The sequence below is a fragment of the Quercus lobata genome, chromosome 5 (genome assembly GCF_001633185.2).
Source record: "Quercus lobata isolate SW786 chromosome 5, ValleyOak3.0 Primary Assembly, whole genome shotgun sequence".
NCBI lineage: Eukaryota > Viridiplantae > Streptophyta > Magnoliopsida > Fagales > Fagaceae > Quercus > Quercus lobata.
In genome coordinates, this window is record NC_044908.1 from 47,663,792 (window position 1) to 47,669,911 (window position 6,120).

Genomic DNA, 6,120 nt, shown 5'->3' on the forward strand with positions numbered 1-6,120 from the left:
GCTGGAAATCATCTGAACTGATTCCATCTGCTTCCTCCTCCTTATCTCGATTCCCTTGGTGCCTTGACTTTTTAACAGAAAATATTTGTGCCTGGAATAAACACCATTTTGGGAATACAAGTGGTGTTAGCTAGGAAACCATTGACCTTTTTATACTCGCTTGAATGACAACTTGCACAAGAATATAATACGGTTCTCCACCAAGAATATTTATATTGGTAACTCAAATCTAGAATTATGTGATTAAATTATGGGGACGCAAACACTCAGCATTTTCACCTTAAAACCATTCAACAACGAAGCCAATGCGAGTTGTCACTTTAAAAGATGACACGAGCTTATGGCTTATGGGAGAGCCTTTAATCCAGCATATCACTCATGCTTTTAGTAGGTTGTTTCAGGCTATGTCACCTCATCTGCATCCTTCATCTTGAACTATGGCGCAGTGTTGTCCAAATAGTCCTTTCTTTGAACATGCCCAGTCTCTAACTTGTATCCCTCAACCTGATGAAATTTATAGGACCCTTAGGGATCTCCCTCCTTTGAAGGCATCGGGACCGGATGGCTATCACGCTCTTTTCTTCTAATCAAATTGGCCCAGTTTGGGCCTGAGTATAAATCAGGTCATTCAGGAAGTTTTTGAGCAGCTTACTATCCCACCACCCCAGGGTATCATAAACTTAGTTCTTATCCCCAAGGTAGCACATCCGGAATTGATCACGTAGTTCTGCCCAATTAGTCTTTGTAATACCCTTTATAAGTTTCTATCTCAACTAATTGTGCAACGGCTCAAACCTTATATTGTTGAGGTTATCAACCCTTGCCAAGCTGGGTTTGTGCCAGGGCGTCGAACGAGTGACAATATTATCATCGTTCAGGAAGTCATTCGGACATTAAAATCTAGATGGGGTCGAGATGGTTATGTTGCCCTAAAGTTGGACCTTGAAAAAGCTTATGATTAGCTAGATTGGGTATTTCTTAAAGAAACTCTAGAATTTTTTCAAATGCCACCAAGCCTTCTTACTCTTATTATGAATATGCTCTCATCCACTAGGTTTCATATTTTATGTAATGGGGCCCCACTCCCAGAGGTTGTGCCTAGTTGGGGGTTTTGACAGGGCGATCCTCTACCGTTATATCTATTTATTCTTTGTTTGGAGTGGTTGTCGATCCGATTGGAAGAGGCTATGTGAGATAAAGTTATCCACCCTATCAAGTTTAGGGATAGGGTTCACCTCTCACACCTTTTTTTCACTGATGATATTTTTCTTTTCACTAAAGCCAAGCCTAGGAATTTACGCAACATTCTATAGACTTTTTGTGACTCTTCAGGCTAGCTTATAAGTGTCCCCAAATCGAAATTATGGTTTTCTCCTAGTACTCCTCGGCGTGTGAAAGAACAAGTGGCTGGAATCTTTGGTATTCCCACCACAGACTGCATTGGTACTTATTTAGGGACGCCCATCTTCACCACCCGCCGTACCGCACAATCTTATCAATATTTAGTGGACAAAATACGCCTGTGTATTGAGGGACGACTAACCAAATACTTATCTATGGCTGGCCGGGCCACCCTTATTAAAGCATCTATGGCCTCCATTCCCCTCTACGCCATACAAACCACGCTCCTTCCCCAAAAGATTAGTCAACAGATTGACAAAATGAGTTGTCATTTCCTTTGGGGAGATATTGAACATCATCACGGTTGTCACACGGTTAGTTGGGACACTGTCACTTTACCCAAAGAGGCGGGAGGACTGGGGATCCCCTCCACTCATCACAGAAACCGTGCAATTCTCATGAACTAGGCTTGGCACCTTTACACCAATCCCAATACACTCTGGGCGTAGGTGCTAAAAGCTAAATACTTTTCCCAAGCAACCTTGTTCCCAAGCAACCTTGTTAGGAGCCAATTTGTTACTCCAGGGCATGCGCTCGATAATTGGAGATGGGCAAACTATTCATACTTGGAAGGACCTTTGGCTTCCACAAGGCTCCCTTTGTAATTATATCAAGGGACCCCTCCTTCCCCATGACGAAGACTGTAGGGTTAGTTTGCTACGCCCTACTCACTCGTGGTCATTCTACTCTCTCAATTTACCTATTCCCCACCACCTTTAAAGTCTTATTTGAGGTATTCCTGTCACGCGTTTTACTAGACTAGATGACGCTTTCCTATGGCCTCACAACAAGGGTACTTGCTTCGTTAAACCTGCCTCCAAGTTTCTTTGTCAACAACAACATGTTCCTTGGAACAAATCATTTTGAAACTGGATTTGGTCATTACCATGCCCCAAAAAAATTCAAATCTTCTTCTGGAAAGCTATGTGCAACCGGTTACCCACCAAGCAATTCCTAACTTTTGGGTGTAACCATTGGGATGCTCATTGTACTCGTTGTTGTAACCCGGAAATGACCATCCACATTCTTCGGGATTGCCCTTGGGCAAAAGAGGTATGGAATCAATCTCCAAGTATTTTGCCCCTATCCTTTTTTCACATGCCTTTGTAGGATTGGCTAAGGTGTAATGCAACAATCGACATGGTTATCCAGACACATCACCTCACTTGGAATGTTTATTTTCCTTTTACTAGTTGGAAACTATAGTTAGCTTGAAATGAAAGGATTTTTAAGAATGAATCTCGCTCCTAACATAGCCTTATCTATGCTACTGTGCAAGCTGCTACAAAATTTTATTTCCTAGCTGGCACTGTTAGATGGACCTAAGTTAGATTCCTGCAGCTTGTCTGATGGCACGCTTCCCCAAATCCTTACATTACACTAAACACTGATGGTAGTGCACTAAGTAATCCAGGGGTCACAAGTGTAGGGGGGATATTGAGAGATCATTTGGGATGTTGGATAGCCGGTTTCTCTCTTCATTTGGGTATCGCAACAACAAATATGGCTGAATTGGCTGCTGTCTAGCAAGGCTTGGCGATGGCATGGCAACTGGGTTTTAAGTTTATCCGGCTTGAACTTGACTTTAACGTGGTACTAACTTGGCTGACAAATACAACTGTGAGCTACCCTACTAATATGATGTCTTTAATTTATGATTGCAAGAGCCTTATGGACCGAGACAGGGTGGTGCAGGTGCAGCACATTTACCGTGAAGCAAATGCATGTGTGCAGATGCTCTAGCAAAGTGGGGAACTCACCAACAGGACCTCTTGTTTGTGTATAATGGCTGTCCTAGTTTTGTTTATATGTACTATGTAAAGGATTTGGCCGGCCTTGGGAGTACTCAACTATGTGCCCAAGGACCTGCTGTTGGTGCTGTATAAACTCTATTATTAGCTAAATAAGACCCCCCGTTTCCACCAAAAAAAAAAATTAATATTGCATGGGCCAATGGCCCAGAAGTCAAAATATTAAAGTTGGTAAATTTTTAGCCGAAGATTATCCAAAAAAAAAAAAAAAAAATGCCGAAAGCCTTTAAATTTCTGTCCAATATACATGGTTGAGAGCCATGAAGCCTGCAGAGAACAATAAACCACCAAAAAAAAATCGTTTCGCTAACACTTAAATTTAATGTAGATATTTATTTAAATATAATTGAAAAATCTAATATTATAAACATATAAAAAGTTCGAAAAATTATACCTATATTTAATCCTTTTATTTATTTATTTATTTTTGAAACCTTAACCCTTTTATTTTATACCTCACCTTCACATGCCCAGCCATTTTTTCCCTAGCATGGGACGTGATTAAAGACCAATGGGAATAAGAGCAGGAGCCTATAGCAGTGTGGCTGTACTTGAGGCTTGAATGTTGTAACCATGTAACTATATTTGATTTGATTTGATTTTTTTCCTTTTCCTTTTGGGGATAGGGATAGCTCATAGCTATATATATTTGATTGGAATATAGATTTTTTGATTGCTTTTGTTTTGTTCTATCAGCTGACTGGTTAGTGGTTAACACTTAACACATTAAAAGCAAAGGCCATTATCATTAATTGTGATGTCATGAAAGTCTAAAGAAAGCACACACGATACTCTCTTGATGGAACAGAAACTAAACTGTTAATTCTTGCTAGTAAACCTCAAATCCACAAAGAGTTTCCCTATATCCACAAGGAGAAAAAAACTGGAATCCACACAAAAAAAAAAAAAAAAAATGACAAAAGTCTATGTTTATTGTTAATAGTTTAATTTGCCTTTGACGGCTACAAAACATATAAATACTGAGAAAAACGTCTAAAACCCTAATTTGCACTAATTACACGATTAGGTGACAAAATATCGAAATTTATCAAAAATGGAAAAATTGGGTTAAATGCAGAATCATAAACTACTAACTTTAAAGGTCGTCCCAAAATAAACGGGGTCTTATTCTGACTTTTAAATTATAAGTTATTAAGGAAAAACAAATATTACTATAAATAGCAAAAACATTGTTTTCAAGGACTTAACAAAGGAATTCACCTAAATTTTGGCAACGCTCATGATAATGATTTTGGATCAAAATGCCGTTTTCCTTAAACTTGCCAAATTTCATGCAATTCCAACATTGTCACCCTGATGGCCTCTATTGGCACTCCTCTTTGATCTTGCATTGTGACTTCCTGTGCTCCTGTTGCTCCAAGAAGGCATGTGCTGTTTGACTGACATCAAATTGGATGCAAATGGTGAAAGCAAAATGGGACACAACCAATGTGGTATTTATGTATTGATACATGTATCAAATATATGATAGATTTTTCTGACTCAATGAGTTGTTGGTATAGCTTCATGTTTCTTCTATCCAATAGTGGCTTATTACATTTCCTAGGAAGCTACCACCAATATGTCTTAGGGTGTGTTTGAGTACCACTTATTTTGTTGAAACTGAAAAATTATTGCTAAAAGTACTGTAGATAAAGGTAAAAGTTAGTTGAAATAGTACAATGAAGCTCATGAATAGTGTCAAAAAGTGCAGTGGGGCCCATGAATAGTAACAAAAATAAGCTGAATAGTAAAATAATTTTAGTTTTTAATCTCCACCCAGACGTACACTTAATGTTTGAAATTATTTGCTGTCATAGACCACTGAATTTGGCGGAAAACTCAAAACATTACAAATTCAAAAAAGAAAAAGAAAAGAAAAGATAGACGTAACATCTTCTTTCATGTTTTATGAAAGAAAATCAATAACTTCCCCAATATGATGAAATTTCACATCATATTATTTCCTATAATTTTTTTTTTTTTTTTTTTTGGGGGGGGGGGGGGGGGGAGAGAGAGAGAGAGAGAGTTGGTGTGGGGTTGGTGAATAATTAAATAGATTAAGAAGGCAAAAGAAGTGGAGGGACAAATCTCAGACTTCCGGGGAAAAAATCCAAAGTGAGATTTTGATGAGTTGTTCGCTCTTGCCTAAGAATTAAAAATAGTAAAATACCACGAATTAACCAAAAATAAAAGAGTTAATTTTATTTTATTAAAAGTTTTCTTTGTTTCCTATTTTTTTTTTATTTAAAAAAAAATAGAAAGAATGCTGAGATGGGTTAAATAATAAATAATGCTGAAAATGTTGAGTTTGTTAGAGTAACAAATTTGGTCAGAAGGACCATTTTCGAAAAGAAATCAAATGGATCAAAATAAAAATTCTGAACTGCCTTAAGCTTTTAGAGGAAAAATGTAATTAAGTAAACTTCATATATCTACAATGGAGGGTTCGCTTGGAGGACTATTGGTTCAAGATGATGGCTCTGGCCAAGAGATATCAATATTTTATTTAATTCACGGATCAATTCGACACAAGGTTCAGCACTAATAGAAGTTGCCGACTATCCTAGTAGCAAAGGAAAAGGCAGGGCCTGAAATTCAGACCAGATCAGATTCTTCTCTGTTTGAGCCACTCCCACACACTGACAGGAAGATCTCAGTTGTCTTGGACTGGACAAGTACGTAGAGATCTTCGTGGGACTAAGGAGGGATGGACCAAGGAGTGCAGATGTAAATAGAGGTGGAGTTCCCAAAACATCTTACAGGTATATCTTAATTTGGTAGAGATTGATGAACGTATCTAGATAAGCAATATATTTAGTTCATTGGGTCAAATGGGCAGGGCCGGCTCAACATTAGATGCAATAGATGCAATCGTCTAAGGCCCCCATTAGACCCCAAATAAAAG